This window comes from Anolis sagrei, chromosome X (assembly GCF_037176765.1).
Source record: "Anolis sagrei isolate rAnoSag1 chromosome X, rAnoSag1.mat, whole genome shotgun sequence".
Lineage (NCBI taxonomy): Eukaryota > Metazoa > Chordata > Lepidosauria > Squamata > Dactyloidae > Anolis > Anolis sagrei.
Genome location: NC_090034.1, coordinates 101,484,013 through 101,501,611, shown reverse-complemented (window position 1 = coordinate 101,501,611; position 17,599 = coordinate 101,484,013).

The following is a 17,599-nucleotide window of genomic DNA, read 5'->3' as shown; positions in this document are numbered from 1 at the left end:
TGAATGGGTCATGCCTTACTTTCCAGGCTAAGATCTGAACTTATCACTAGAGTTTGTGTTGTATGCACTTCGCCTCCCCTGACTAGGATATTACGGATGAGGGTTGAATGAAAAGTAATGCCTCCACCTTCGTAACTCCTCAACAGATGATAGTACTGATATGCAGCAGATACTGGCTTGTTCAGTAGATTCTCCTCTACAGTTCCATTTTGGGGGAAAGCCTTAGCATTGAACAGTTGTGTTGTTAAAGTGAAAAGTAATGCCTCCACCTTCATAACTCCTCAACAGATGGCAGTACCGGTATGCAGCAGGTACTGGCTTGTTCAGTAGACTCTCCTCTACTGTTCCATTTTGGCGGGAAGCCTTAGCATTGAATGATTGTGTTGTTAAAGTGCAAAGTAGGGAACCCTGCGCAGATGGTCTGTCAATGTGACTTAAGCAACGTGCAGTCATTGAATTCTTGACAGCAGAACATCTTTAAACTTAGAATCATCCTGAATCAATCTGTCAACCTTTTACTTCTGAAACTCGGCGGTTGCTGTCACAGGATGTCCAACTATTTGTTTGTCACACAAGTCAAATGTTCCCACCTCAATATCTTTAAACTTACTCACCCAATGATGCACAGTGCTCACATCAACACAATCACCATAAACAACTTCCATTCTCTGATTAATCTCCTTTAGGGTGACAGCTTCTGCTATCAAGAATTCTATAACTGCATGTTGCTTAAGTCGTATTGACAGACCATCTACACAGAGTTCCATACTTCACACTTTAACAACACAACTGTTCAATGTTAAGGCTTCCCGCTAAAATGGAACTGTAGAGGAGAGTCTACTGAATAAGCCAGTACCTGCCGCATACATTGCTTAAGTTGCATTGACTGACTGCCTGCCCAGGGTTCCATACTTCATACTTTAACAACACAACCATTCAATACTAAGACTTCCTGCCAAAATGGAACTGTAGAGGAGAGTCTACTGAACAAGCCAGTACCTGCCGCATACATTGCTTAAGTCGCATTGACCGACTGTCTGCGCAGGGTTCCATACTTCGCACTTTAACAACACAACCGTTCAATGCTAAGGCTTCTTGCCAAAATGGAACTGTAGAGGAGAGTCTACTGAACAAGCCAGTACCTGCCATATACATTGCTTAAGTCGCATTGACCGACCGTCTGTGCTGGGTTCCATACTTTGCACTTTAACAACACAACCGTTCAGTGCTAAGGCTTCCTGCCAAAATGGAACTGTAGAGGAGAGTCTACTGAACAAGCCAGTACCTGCCGCATACCAGTACTGCCATCTGTTGAGGAGTTACGAAGGTGGAGGCATTACTTTTCATTCAACCCTCTTATTAGCCTAATACACAAAAAGGCACTTATTTTGTCAAACTATGTATTTCTTTTCTCTGTATTGTCGTTCCGGTGTTGTCGATATCACTCCGATATGAGACATGGGGGTGCTTCTCCCCCTCCCCAAATCTTGGGACAGGGGACGATGTGTGCGGAAATAATGTGGGTTTTTATTTTTGCCCCTGTGCCTTCAATAAGGGCTGTCATTGACTTAAGGGACGAACAAGGTACTTTTGTATACAAAAATCGCAGCTGGTTAACTGGAACACACTGGTGTGTGCTTTCCCCTCCCCTCCCTTAAAGTTATATTTCTTTCCCCTCCCACCCTTGGAATAATAATGAGGGGTGTGTGGATTGATCTGCATATGCAAATGTACTGTACATGGAACGCTGGAAATTTCTTTCGAATCTTGTTTATTTTCAGGTGTTTGGGGGAAGGACGGACTGAATTTAGGCATTTCCTGTGGGTTAGGGAGGGGGACCCCTTTCTCTTTCAAAACAAGGGCTCGTTTCAGTGAATTGTTTGGTTGTTGTTTTTTTAAAAAGAGAGCAAATAAATGATTTTTCTTTCTAGCCTTCATGAAAACGAAGTGTATGTTTTCAGTATACAATCTGGAGATGTTTGCATGTTCTGAAGAATTCCTAGTCTTTTTTCTATCACCTGTTGTCACCTGCAGACTCCTTCGTACCAGTTGCAACCGGTATTATCTTAACTAATTACTTAGATAATGCTATCCAATAGGCTTGGGCAATCCATGGTTCTAAATGGTTCTAAAGTACTTACAAAACTAAAGTTCTGGTGGTGAAAATTTCAGAACTCTAACAAAACTCTCAAAATTTAATTATTATTTCATTATTGGTGATTTTAATGACAGAACCAATTAGGAACTGCCATTTATTATGAAATTTTGAGAGTTTTGTTAGAGTTCTGAAATTTTCACCACCAGAACTTTAGTTTTGTAAGTACTTTAGAACCATTTAGAAACATGGATTGCCCAAGCCTACTATCCAAGTCCTGTATCCCGGATGTAAATTTACATAAAACACCTTAGGAGCATTAACAGGAGCTTCCAGTAGTGCAGTGGAAGATCGACAGGTCGGAGGTTCAAATCTTGAGAGAGCACGGATGAGCTCCCTCTGTCAGCTCCAGCTCCCCATACAAGGACATGAGAGAAGCCTCCCACAAGGATGATAAAACATCAAAATCATTCGGGCATCTCCTGGGCAACGTCCTTGCAGACGGCCAATTCTCTCACAACAGGACACTCCTGACACGACAAAATAAACCAAAACAAAACAACAGATGAGCTCCCTCTGTCAGCTCCAGCTCCCCATGCGGTGACATGAGAGAAGCCTCCCACAAGGATGGTAAAACATCAAAACATCTGGGCATCTCCTGGGAATGTCCTTGCAGATGGTCAATTCTCTCACACCAGAAGCACTTGCAGTTTCTCAAATCGCTCCTGACACGAGATATTTTATATATATATGACTCATTTCATACTTGATCTCACTGCCAGACAGCACTAGAGCAACTCCATTAGCACTAGCCACCTTAGTGGAAGCATGATGGGAGTTGTAGTCTTACAAGTTGTGAGAGCTGTTCAGAAGTGGAACTCTCTGCCCTGGATTGTGGTGGAGGCTTCTTCTTTGAAGGCTTTTAAACAGAGGCAGGATGGCCATCTGTCAGGGGTCCTTTGAATTACAGTCCAGCAAGCAGGCAGTTAGTCTTTGCAGGCCTTAATTCCTTAGAAAGGTGTCATCACAATTATTAGCTTTCATTCAGTTCCATTCATACCCCCGCAAATCATATTAAATGTTGACAGATGTAAACATTTCTCTTACCACTGGCACAGTTGTAAACAAAACAGATGTAAACATTGACAGATGTAAACAGATGTAAACATTTATCACTGGCACAGTTGTTATCACAGTTTCCCGTTTCAGTTCTCATTAGCAACCTTTAATTACAATCCAGCAAGCAGGCAGGTAGTCTTTGCAGGCCTTAATTCCTTAGAAAGGTACCATCACAATTATTACCTGTCATTCATTTATTTCTTTCATTCGGTTCCATTCATACCCCCACAAATCATATTAAATGTTGACATATGTAAACATTTCTCTGAGTCCGCCCCCCCCCCCCCACAGGGGTTAAGAAGGGTGGGGTAAAAATGCTTTAAATAAATAAATAAAACAATTCTCTTATCACTGGCACAGTTCTTATCACAGTTTCCTATTTCAGTTCTCATTAACAACGTGTAATTACAGTCCAGTAAGTGGTCAGAGTCCCCCGCCCTGGGGGGTTGAGAAGGGTGGGGTAAAATGCAGTAAATAAATAAATAAAACAATTCTCTTATCACTGGCACAGTTCTTATCAGTTTCCTATTTCAGTTCTCATTAGCAACTTGTAATTACAGTCCAATAAGTGGTCAGAGTCCCCCGCCCCGGGGGGTTGAGAAGGGTGGGGTAAAAATGCTGTAAATAAATAAATAAAACAATTCTCTTATCACTGGCACAGTTCTTATCACAGTTTCCTATTTCAGTTCTCATTAGCAACTTCTAATTACAGTCCATTAAGCAGTCAGTCTTTGCAGGCCTTAATTCCTTAGAATTCCAGGAAGTAGTGATTTTCCTACTTCCTGGCAGAATGGGGCTTGACTGGGTGGCCCACGAGGTCTCCCACAAAGATGGTAAAACATCAGAACATCCAGGCGTCCTCCGGGCAATGTCCTTGCAGACGGCCAAGTCTCTCACACCAGAAGCGACTTGCAGTTTCTCATGTTGCTCCTGACACACACACACGAAAAGCATTCACTGCAGTTTGGAGCTTTTACAAATGGGTGATTTCTTGCAGGAAACTTCAAATCACCAGGGTGGGGAAGGAGGGGTTTCTTTTTCCTTCTTATGACTTCACCCACGGGTGACTGTTGTGGTTTTGCCACCACCCTCCTTGGGTTCCTCTTTCACAAAGAGGTGAAAACCATCTGTGATTTTCCTCCGACGATAGGCGAGAAACTGCCAGAAGGATGCGTTTATGTCAATACTTTCGGTTCCCTTTTCTCTCTCTCTTACTCATAAAAACATCAATGTACAACTTTTAGCTGGAAGGTGGATGGGGATCTATGACAAGGGGGCTTCATGTGGCTACAGAATCTTGCTTTTGGGACCCCAGGAGCCACTGACGACGACGATGATGATGTTGACATTAAGTCTAGTCGTGTCTGACTCTGGTGCTCATCTCCATTTCTAAGCCAAAGAGCCGGCATTGTCCTTAGACATCTCCAAGGTCATGTGGTCAACATGAGTGCATGGAGCGCTGTTACCTTCTTGCAGTACCTATTGATCTACTCACATCTGCATTTTTTCAAACTACTAGGCTGGCAGAAACTGGGGCTAACAGCGGGAGCTCATAACGCTCCCCGGATTCAAACTGCCAACCTTTCGGTCAGCAAGTTCAGCAGATCAGCGGTTTAGCCCACTGTTCCACCAGGGACTCCTTTGATAGTAATATATATATATATATATATATATATATATATATAATATTATTTTATATATATATATATATATATATATATATATATATAATATATATAATATATTATAATATATATATTATATATTATAATATTATATTATATTATAATATTATATATTATATATATATTATATATATATATTATAATATATATATATTATATTATATATTATAATATATTATATATATATATATATATATATATATATATATATATATATATATATATATAAATGCTCTGTGCATAATGAGTACCTTAAAAACAAAAGAACCAATGAACGAAATCACACCAAATTTGGCAGCAAAATGTCTCACAACACAAGGAGTGACCATCACTAAAAAAAAATGATTTTGTCATTCGGGAGTTGTAGTTGCTGGGATTTATACAATCAAAGGACATTCTGAACCCCACCAACGATGGAATTGAACCAAACTTGGCACACAGTTCTCCCATGACCAACAGAAAATACTGGAAGGGTTTGGTGGGCAGTGTCCTTTGGTTTTGGAGTTGTAGTTCACCTGCGTCCAGAGATCACTGTGGACTCAAACGATGATGGATCTGGACCAAACTCTACACAAATACTCAATATGCCCAAATGTAAACACTGGCGAAGTTTGTGGAAAATAGAATCTTGACATTTGGGAGTTGTAGTTGCTGGGATTTGTAGTTCACCTACAATCACAGAGCATTCTGAACACCAACAATAGAATTGGGCCAAACCTCCCACACAGAACCCACATGACCACCAGAGTGGGCCACAACAACATGTGGCAGGGGACGGCTGGTATCTCCGAGTCCGAGTATGTTATAAATATAATATAAATAATATAATTTTAATAAGAATTATTATTATTATTATATTTGTTATTAACATCTTATCACAGCTCAAGACAGGCACAACGCAATTAAACCACATTATCATAAAATACATACAATGAAGCACACCATTACAAAACACATATATGTCTCCAGCCTTTATCAACTTGGTGAAATGTCCAGTAAAATCACTCCGCAAACCTAATACAATGTATGCTTGTATATACCACTACCAGGCCTTGGTAGTGGTATATACTTCCAAAATTCTCACTGATGCAAGGGTAAGAATGGTATGTCCCTCCAGGTGTGGTTGAACTACATATTCCATCTGTCCTAACCTTTGATTACAATGGTTAGTGCAGCCAGGAGTTCCAGTTCCACTACATTTGGAAGCTCACCTCATTCCCAATGTTTTAATATTTAGAGCAAACTAGTAAAACTGCATTCTCTGTTCTAGTCTTGCAATGTTCCTGAATCCATTGAATGCATTGAATTCACAATTTCATGTTTCACACTCATTGCAGTAGACTCTCAGTGAACCAGCATGCATAGGGATATTATATGCTGGATTAAAGGTAGTTTCTGGCTACTTGAGAGTTCCTATTAAAATACACCTAATACTATACACAATATTACTGATGTGTTGATTTGATATCAACATTGAAATACAGTCGTTCAAAGTAAATAAAGACAAACTTACTTTAGACTGAATATACGCTGCCATACTTAGTTACTTACTTAGGCGATCCCTCGTTGGACGAGTGAGATAGTCTTCCATCATGGGTTTCCTTGTGGGTCCATATGTGGCTGTGGAGCCCTATTCTTGACCTGCATCTTCTCCCACAGTGAAGGCATTGGTTTCCAGGTGGAAGGCGGTCCCGGTTGGGGTTGGCTTGGCACGCCTTCCTCCTGGCATGTTTCTCTCTTTCACCCTCCACTCGTGCCTCCTCGAATTCTGCAGCACTGCTGGTCACAGCTGACCTCCAGCTGGAGCGCTCAAGGGCCAGGGCTTCCCAGTTCTCAGTGTCTGCCAGAGTTTTTAAGGTTGGCTTTGAGCCCATCTTTAAATCTCTTTTCCTGTCCACCAACGTTCCGTTTTCCGTTCTTAAGTTCAGAGTAGAGCAACTGCTTTGGGAGATGATGGTCAGGCATCCGGACAACGTGGCCGGCCCAGCGGAGTTGATGTTGGAGGACCATCGCTTCAATGCTGGTGGTCTTAGCTTCTTCCAGCACACTGATGTTTGTCCGCTTGTCTTCCGAGGAGATTTGCAGGATTTTCCGGAGGCAGCGCTGATGGAATCGTTCCAGGAGCTGCATGTGACGTCTGTAGACAGTCCACGTTTCGCAGGCATAGAGCAGGGTTGGGAGGACAATAGCTTTATAGACAAGCACCTTGGTATCCCTACGGATGTCCTGGTCCTCAAACACTCTCTGCTTCATTCGGGAAAATGCTGCACTCGCAGAGCTCAGGCAGTGTTGTATTTCGGTGTCGATGTTGACTTTGGTGGAGAGGTGGCTGCCAAGGGAGCGGAAATGGTCAACATTTTCTAATGTTACACCATTAAGCTGTATCTCTGGCATTGGAGAGGGGATGGCTGGTGACTGCTGGAACAGCACTTTGGTTTTCTCGATGTTCAGTGACAGGCCGAGCTTCTCATATTCTTCTGCGAAGATGTTTAGAGTGGCTTGTAGATCTTCTGTATGCGCACAGATGACATTGTCATCAGCATACTGGAGTTCTATAACAGATGTTGTTGTAACTTTAGTTTTGGCTTTCAGTCTGCTGAGGTTAAACAGCTTGCCATCTGTCCGATAGATGATTTCCACTCCGGTGGGAAGCTTCCCATCAACAAGGTGAGGTATCATAGCAATGAAGATGGAGAATAAAGTTGGGGCAATAACACATCCCTGTTTGACACCCGATTCCACCTTAAATGGGTCACTTTGGGAGCCATTGCTGACCAAGACTGTTACCATCATGTCATCATGGAGGAGCCGCAGGATGTTCACAAATTTGCTTGGGCACCCGATTTTTTGGAGGATGGTCCAGAGAGCGCTGCGATTCACTGTATCGAATGCCTTTGCAAGGTCAATGAATGCCATGGACAGAGGTTGATTTTGTTCTCTGCATTTTTCTTGGAGCTGTCGTGCAGTGAAGATCATGTCCATGGCCGTTCTGGGATTCTGGGAGGGTGTCTTCTGAGAGGGGCAGAAGGCGGTTTGCAAGGATTCTTGCGAGGATTTTCCCAGCGGAGGTTAGAAGGGAGATATCTCGATAGTTTCCGCAGTCTGTTCTTTCCCCTTTCCTTGCCATATAATCCAGTACAAAGCAGATAGTCTGGATCCAGAAACTGGATTATATGGCAGTGTATATAAAAGTAGTTTTGTGATTTTATTTCAATTTTTATTGAAAATATGATTTTTTTTAAAAAAATTAAATTATTATTTGCCATTTGCTTGAGTTCCAGATAAGTGAGAGTTGACTGTATTTATGAAAAGAACCCTCTGAGGCAAGAAAGGGCAAAAGGGTATGAAAGGGGATTCTTGAATGCCATCTTTTATTGCAACGCCTTACCGAGCCGATCGGCAAACTTTGGCCCACACTTCGCACAATGAAGGTGACACCAATGCGATTGTGCAATGCAGGCGGGGAACGTTGTGGTTGAAGGTGTGCCTTGCACTGCGGACAGTGAGCTTTGTCACCTGCAGGTGCGCAAAGGTGTAGCCAGAGAGCCATGTGCTCCTATCAGCCACACCTATTGGCTTCCTTGCTTTGCTTTTTCCTGTCTGGATCCCTGAGTTTTGCACCTCCTTTTCTGGAAATTCCACAGTTTTTAAAATTTTCTTACCTTTCCTGAATCTCCATGCTGGGATATATCGTATAAATCAAGTGGGGTTTTTTCTCTTTTAGGGGCCAACTAAAATCTCTCCCCTTTCCTGCTCTTGTTCAATTGAATTATCATTGCTATTCCATACACGAGGGTTGAATGAAAAGTAATGCCTCCAGCTTCGTTACTTGGGTTTGGATGGGAATATTTTAATAAATCAAATGCAGAAATAATCCTTAGAACAGTGGTTCTCAACCTGGGGGTCGGGACCCCTGGAGGGGTTGCGAGGGGGTGTCAGAGGGGTTGCCAAAGACCATCACAGACAGTATTTTCTGTTGGTCATGGGAGTTCTGTGTGTGAAGTTTGGCCTAATTCTATCGTTGGTGGGCTTCTGAATGCTCTTTGGTTGTAGTTGAACTATAAATCCCAGCAACTACAACTCCCAAATGTCAACGTCTATTTTCCTCGAACTTCACCAGTGTTCACATTTGGGCATATTGAATATTCTTGCCAAGTTTGATCCAGATCCATCATTGTTTGAATCCACAGTGCTCTCTGGGTGTGGGCAAACTACAACTCCCAAATTCAAGGTCAATGCCCACCAAACCCTTCCAGTATTTTCCGTTTGTCATGGAAGTTCTGTGTGCCAAGTTTGGTCCAATTCCATTGTTGGTAGAGTTCAGAATGCTCTTTGAATATAGGTGAACTATAAATCCCAGCAACTACAACTCTCAAATGACAAAATCAATCCTCCCATCCCAACCCCACCAGTATTCAAATTAGGGCATATTGGGTATTTGTGCCAAATTTGGTCCAGTGAATAAGAATACATCCTACATATCGGATATTTACCTAACGATTCATAACAGTAGCAAAATTACAATTATGAAGTAGCAATGAAAATAATTTAATGGCTGGGGGTCACCACAACATGAGTAACAGTATTAAGGGGTTGCGGCATTAGGAAGGTTGAGAAACACTGCCTTAGAATGTGCTCTTTACCACTATTCACTTTTCCACATAATCACCAGACAATTGGATATTTATTTATTTATTGTGTCAGGAGCAACCAGACAGTTGTGTTACATTTTTAACAAAACAAACAGACAGACAAAACACAAAGTTTGCAAGCTTGGTAGTTGATTAAATGTCCTTTGACCAGTAGCTGGCCTCTTGGAGTGCCTCTGGTGTTGCCGCAAGAAGGTCCTCCATCGTGCATGTGGCAGGGCTCAGAATGCATTGCAGCAAGTGGTCAGTGGTTTGCTCTTCTCCACACTCGCAGGTCGTGGATTCGTCCGAGTATGATGGTCCTCCAAGATTAAAGACAATTGGATACATTTCTGCCAACGATGAACAAGTTTTCTGAAGCCGTCTGTGTGCTTTCATTTCTGGTGTCAGCATCCTGGGTACCCATCGTGCACAGATCTTCCGATAGCCAAGCAAAGTAATAATGTGACTCACACATTCTTGCAAAATGCCGATTAGGCTTGTAATTTCTCTCTGAGTGATACAGTAATTGTCCTGGATCAATCTGTCAACCTTTTACTTGTGGAACTCGGTGGTTGCTGTCACAGGACGTCCAGTTCTTTGTTTGTCACACACATCAGATGTTCCCACCTGGGTACCCATCGTGCACAGATTTTCCAATCGCCAAGCAAAGCAATAATGTGACTCACACGTTCTTGCGCAATGTCGATTATGCTTGTAATTTCTCTCTGAGTGATACAGTAATTGTCCTGGATCAATCTGTCAACCTTTTACTTGTGAAACTCGTTGGTTGTTGTCACAGGACGTCCAGTTCTTTGTTTGTCACACACATCAGATGTTCCCACCTGAGTGATACGACTATCTGAGTGATACGAATATTGTCCTGAATCAATCTGTCAACCTTTTGCTTGTGAAACTTGGTGGTTGCTGTCACAGGACGTCCAGCTCTTTGTTTGTCACACAAATCAAATGTTCCCACCTCAACATCTTTAAACTTACTTGTTCAACGACGCACAGTACTCACATCAACACAATCACCATAAACAGCTTTCATTCTCTGATGAATATCCTTTGGGGTGACACCTTCTGCTGTCAAGAATTCAATGTCTGCACGTTGCTTAAGTTGCATTGACCGACTGTCTGCACAGGGTTCCATATTTCGCACTTTAACAACACAACTGATCAATGCTAAGGCTTCCCACCAAAATGGAACTGTAGAGGAGAGTCTACTGAACAAGCCAGTACCTGCCACATACCAGTACTGCCATCTGTTGAGGAGTTACGAAGGTGCAGGCATTACTTTTCATTCAACCCTCGTATATCATTTTATCCTAGTGATTGGAGCACTGGACCATGATTCCTCGCTGAGCCATGAAACCGTCTTCAATATAGTGCATTTTTAAAATGTGTCTTCAAGTTGACTCTTATGGTGCCTGTATCGATCCTCCCTCGGTCATGGAAACCCGTTGGGTGAGTCACACTCTCTCGGCCTCAGAGAAAGGCGATGGAGAAACTCCTCTGAAGACATCTTGCCAAGAAAAAAAACATGACTCAGAGCTGACTTGAAGAGATGTCCCAACCACTGTTTTTGTGTTAAGGTTGCTAAGGGAAAAGAGAAACAAGGCTCCTGTCCCTTTAATAGCTGCAAAGATGATGCAAACCATGGCCTTTATCTCACCTGGGAACCTTAATATTTGCTAAAACCAAAAAGCAGCGAGGGGCTTGTAGACATGTTCAATGTTTTCCCCATTGTTGTGTTCCTTCAAGTTTTTTTTCTGACTTGTGGCAAGCCTAAAGTGACCTTATAATTAGATTTTCTGGACCTGGATCTCCATAAATGAGTGATGAATCGGATCTTCGTCTCCTAAGATGTAGTCCAATGCTCAAAATTGCTTCACTATGCTCCCTGATGCTCCAAGAAAGGAAGCCTTTATATGTGTCTTGCTTTTGCCCTGAACTGTGGCAATATCTCTTCTTCTGTAGGTTTTTAAATAGAGGCTGCTTGGCCATCTGTCAGGAGAGCTTTGATTGTGTCTTCCAGCTGCCATTATCCCTGATGCTCCAAGAAATAAAACCTTTACATGTGTCTCACCTTTGCCCTAAACTGTGGCAATATCTCATCTTCTGTAAGTTTTTAAATAGAGGTTGGATGGCCATCTGCCAGGAAGGCTTTGATTGTGTCTTCCGGCTGCCTTTATCCCTGACACTCCAAGAAAGAAAGTCTTTAATATGAATCTCGCCTTTGCCCTGAACTGTGACAATATCTCCTCTTCTGTAGTTTTTAAATAGAGGGTGGATGGCCATCTGTCAGGAGAGCTTTGATTGTGTCTTCCAGCTGCCATTATCCCTGACGCTCCAAAAAATGAGTCTCGCCTTTGCCCTGAACTATAAGTTTTTAAATAGAGGTTGATTGGCCATCTTTCAAGAGGGCTTTGATTGTGTCTTCCGGCTGCCATTATCCCTGATGCTCCAAGAAAGAAAGCCTTTAATATGAGTCTTGCCTTTGCCCTGACCTGTAGCAATATCTCTTCTTCTGTAAGTTGTTAAATAGAGGCTGGATGGCCATCTGTCAGGAGGGCTTTGATTGTGTCTTTCAGCTGCCATTATCCCTAACGCTCCAAGAAATTGGTCTCGCCTTTGCCCTAAACTTGGCAATATTTCCTCTTCTGTAGGTATTTAAGTAGAGGCTGGATGGCCATCTGTCAGGAGGGCTTTGATTGTGTCTTCCAGCTGCCATTATCCCTGACGATCCAAGAGAGGAAGCCTTTGCCCTGAACTGTGGCAATATCTCCTCTTCTGTAAGTTTTTAGATAGAGGCTGTTTTGCCATCTTTTAGGAGGTTGGATGGCCATCTGTCAGGAGGGCTTTGATTGTGTCTTCCAGCTCCCATAATCCCTGACACTCCAAGAGAGGAAGCCTTTGCCCTGAACTGTAGCAATATCTCCTCTTCTATAAGTTTTTAGATAGAGGCTCCTTTGCCATCTTTCAGGAGGTTGGATGGCCATCTGTCAGGAGGGCTTTGATTGTATCTTCTGGCTACCATTATCCTTAATGCTCCAAAAGAGAAAGCCTTTGCCCTGAACTGTAGCAATATCTCCTCTTCTGTAAGTTTTTAGATAGAGGCTGCTTTGCCATCTTTCAGGAGGTTGGATGGCCATCTGTCAGGAGGGCTTTGATTGTGTCTTCCAGCTGCCATTATCCCTGATGCTCCAAGAAATTAGTCTCGCCTTTGCCCCGAACTTGGCAATATCTCCTCTATAGAGGCTGGATGGCCATCTTTCAGGAGGGCTTTGATTGTGTCTTCCGGCTACCATTATCCCTGACGCTCCAAGAGAGGAAGCCTTTGCCCAGAACTGTGACAATATCTCCTCTTCTGGAAGTTTTTAAATAGAGGCTGGATGGCCATCTTTCAGGAGGGCTTTGATTGTGTCTTCTGGCCTGGCAGAAAGGGGTTGGACTGGATGGCCTTTGGGGGTCTCTTCCGACTTGATGATTCAGTGTGTATTCTTCCCTTTCTGATCCCTTTCCATCCTCTGACTCCCTCTTGCTTGTTGTCTTGGATGCATTCCTCATTTGCAGGGGAGGCTTGTGCCCATTGCCAGGTCCCAAGGTCTCAATGGAATCTGCATCATAACCCGTGGGAGAAAAAGCTACACTCCTTTACCAAAAAAATGGGAAAGCGAACCAACGGGTGTCTTTGACGGCTACTCCACCCTGCCAACAACTGCCTTGAGGTTCCTTTTGCACTTTTTGTGCGGTGGGAAAGCTCTCTAGGGATTTGCCCCAACATTTGTAGCAAAGCCGAAGGACGGGGTCATCTTCTTCTGACCCTGGGCCACCTTTCTGAGGCCGTTGTGTTCCTTTGTGGGCGGATTTTGGCCGTCTGGAACCGAGCCTGGCGTAGGAGGGGAGGAAAAAAGCGTGGAGAGGTTGGCCAGCTGGAACGTGCATGGAGGGCCTGCTGCAAGGAAAGGACCTCGTGGTTTTGCATGGGAGGCCTCCTGGGCCACGTCCAAGCCAAATATTACAAACGGCCTGCGCGGGAGGAGAAGTGGAGTTTCAGCAGGAAAATCCTCCCAGAGTTTCGAATTAAAACCTGGATGCATGTGGCCAAGCAACGTCTATTCTGCTTTGGTTAGACCACACCTGGAATATTGTGTCCAATTCTGGGCACCACAATTCAAGAGAGATATTGACAAGCTGGAATGTGTCCAGAGGAGAGCGACTAAAATGATCAAGGGTCTGGAGAACAAGCCCTATGAGGAGCGGCTTAAGGAGCTGGGCATGTTTAGCCTGAAGAAGAGAAGGATTAGAGGGGATATGATAGCCATGTATCAGTATGTGAGAGGAAGCCACAGCGAGGAAGGAGCAAGCTTGCTTTCTGCTTCCCTGGAGACTAGGATGCAATGGAACAATGGCTTCAAACTACAAGAGAGGAGATTCCATCTGAACATGAGGAAGAACTTCCTGACTGTGAGAGCCGTTCAGCAGTGGAACTCTCTGCCCCGGAGTGTGGTGGAGGCTCCTTCTTTGGAAGCTTTTAAGCAGAGGCTGGATGGCCATCTGTCAGGGGTGATTTGAATGCAATATTCCTCTTCTTGGCAGGGGGTTGGACTGGATGGCCCACGAGGTCTCTTCCAACTCTTTGATTCTATGATTCTATGAGTGTGGTCAAGCGATTCAAGAGGAAGGACGGACAAACTAGGAGAGCCTGCCGCAACTTGCTTTTGCAAGAAAGGGTGGGAACACAAAGTAACACAATTTTCATTCCTGGGTCATACAGGTCATTTCCTAATTGGTTCTATCATAAAAAAAACATAGGAAAAGCTTATTAAACTGCTTTTATTTATTGTGTCAGGGGCAACCACACCATTTTATTACATTTCTAATAGAACAAAACAAACAGGTTAAAAAAAACACCCAAAGTTTGCAAACTTGGTAGTGGATTAGATGTCCTTTGACCAGTATCTGGCCACTTGGAGTGCCTCTGGTGTTACCGCAAGGAGGTCCTCCATTGTGCATGTGGCAGGGCTCAGGTTGCATTGCAGCAGGTGGTCAGTGGTTTGCTCTTCTCCACACTCGCATGTCGTGGATTCCACTTTGTAGCCCCATTTCTTAAGGTTGTCTCTGCATCTCGTGGTGCCAGAGCGCAGTCTGTTCAGCGCCTTCCAAGTTGCCCAGTTTTCTGTGTGCCCAGGGGGGAGTCTCTCATTGGGTATCAGCCATTGGTTGACGTTCTGGGTTTGAGCTCAGGAGAGAATGCTTCTAGAACATGGCCACACAGCCCAAAAAACCTACAACAACCCAGAGCAACTACTTTCAAAGGAAGTACCGCACATTTAAATAGGGAAATAACACTTTCAAACCAGGAACAGAAAATGTTTCAAATGTTGTTACATAATGTAAGCTACACCCTTGTCCTCTTCCTGTCTCCATTGATTTATTTTATTATTTATTTATGACATTTGTATCCTGCCCTTCTCGCATTGAAGGGGGACTCAGAGCGGCTTACAAGATATATATACATACAATATATCGTATTATTAACATAGTACAATATCAGTATTATATATTACTATATTGTACTATACCATTATATTGTAATACTAGCCGTCCCCTGCCACGCGTTGCTGTGGTCCACATGCGGGTTCTGTGTGGGAGGTTTGGCCCAATTCTATCGTTGGTGGGGTTCAGTTGCTCTGTGATTATAAATCCCAGCAACTACAACTCCCAAATGTCAAGAATCTATTTTCCCCAAACTCCACCAGTGTTCACATTTGGCTATACTGAGTATTCGTGTAGAGTTTGGTCCAGATCCATCATTCTTTGAGTCCACAGTGATCTATGGATGTAGGTGAACTACAACTCCAAAACCAAAGGACACTGCCCACTAAACCCTTCCAGTATTTTCTGTGGGTCATGGGAGAACTGTGCGCCAAGTTTGGTTCAATTCCGTCATTGGTGGGGTTCAGAATGCTCACTGATTGTAGGTGAACTATAAATCCCAGCAACTACAACTCCCAAATGACAAAATCAAATTTTTTTTAGTGAAGGACATACATTGGGTTGTTAGGTGTCTTGTGTCCAAATTTGGTGTCAATTCGTCCAGTGGTTTTTGAGTTCTGTTAATCCCACAAACGAACATTACATTTTTATTTATATAGATTATTAGTAATATGAAATATATAATTATAATAATATATTAGTAGTAGTAGTATTATATTGTATTGCATTATAATTGAATTCAATTGAATGCACTTTTCACTAAATGGAGGAGGAAAAGTGGGAGGAGGAGGAACTGGGACATTTAGAAAGCGAGATGACGGAAGATTAATTGGCACTGTCCTTGTCAAATTGGGACAGAGGAAGGTACGAGAATGGCTCAGGGTTTGCAACTGGAAACTGGTCTTTCTACGTCCTTTTGTGAAAATTCAAAGGGAACTTTTGCAGAAAGGAAGAAAGATTGCAAAGGGAAGGAAGTGGAAAACGGTAGCAAAAAGGACGGGGCGTGAGAGGTTTAACCACAGCTGCAAAGGGAAGGGACTGGTAGTAGGAAGTCTGTGTATACATATGAATGTATATGAGAGAGAGCACATAAGAACAAGCACATACACACACACAGCTATAGGAATGCACAACGAATACCCAGATCAGTCTTTGAAGTGAGTCAGTATTTGTCTGACTCAGTGCTACGTCCGCCACCCTTCCCACTCCTGCTGGATTAAAAATCCCATCACCCACAACCAGCAAAATATGGAAACCTGGCTATGGGATTTGTAGTCTGGACCACTTAGGGGAGGGGTATCTTGCATTGTTCTAGGACCTCAGTGGTTCTCAACCTTCCTAATGCTGTGACCCGTTAATACAGTTCCTTATGTTGTGGTGACCCTAACCATAACATTATTTTCATTGCCACTTCACAACTGTAATTTTGCTCTTGTAAATATCTAATATGCAGGATGCATTTTCATTCATTTGGCACAAATACTAAATACACCCAAATCTGAATACTGGTGGGGTTGAGGGGAGGATTGATTTTGTCATTTGGGAGTTGTAGTTGCTGGGATTTATAGTTCACCTACAATATCAAAGAGCATTCTGAACTCCACCAGTGATGGAACTGAACCAAACTTTGGACACAAAGCTCCCAGGACCAACAGAAAATACTAGAAGGGTTTGGTGGGTATTGACCTTGGGTTTTAGAGTTGTAGTTCACCTACATCCAGAGAGCACTGATGCATCTGGACCAAACTTGGCACGAATACTCAATATGCCCAGATGTGGACACTGGTGGGGTTGGGGAAAATAGACCTTGACATTTGGGAGTTGTAGTTGCTGGGATTTATAGTTCACCTACAATATCAAAGAGCATTCTGAACTCCACCAGTGATGGAATTGAACCAAACTGTTGGTCCCATGACCAACAGAAAATACTAGAAGGGTTTGGTGGGTATTGACCTTGGGTTTTAGAGTTGTAGTTCACCTACATCCAGAGAGCACTGATGCATCTGGACCAAACTTGGCACGAATACTCAATATGCCCAAATGTGGACACTGGTGGGGTTGGGGAAAATAGACCTTGACATTTGGGAGTTGTAGTTGCTGGGATTTATAGTTCACCTATAATCAAAGCGCATTCTGAACTCCACCAATGATAGAATTGGGCCAAACTTCCCACATGGAACTCGCACGACCAACAGAAAATACTGTGTTTTATCATTGTCTTTGGCGACCCCTTTGACACCCCCTCGCGATTCCCCCAGGGGTCCTGACCCCCAGGTTGAGAAACACTGTTCTAGGTCCTAGCAAGTAATCGTTTTAGTACAGGATGAGAAGATATGTCCTTCCATTTGTCTGTATGGAAACTCACGGAACCATAGTATGCCATTTTCCTTGAGTTTGGGTCCCCTTCCCTTTTGAATTATATTCTCCCAACAGACAGAAAGTATATTACATGTAATATCACTAATAATATTACAATATAATGGTATAGTACAATATAGAAATATATAATATTCATATTGTACTATGCTAATAATATAATATATTGTACGTATATATATCTTGTAAGT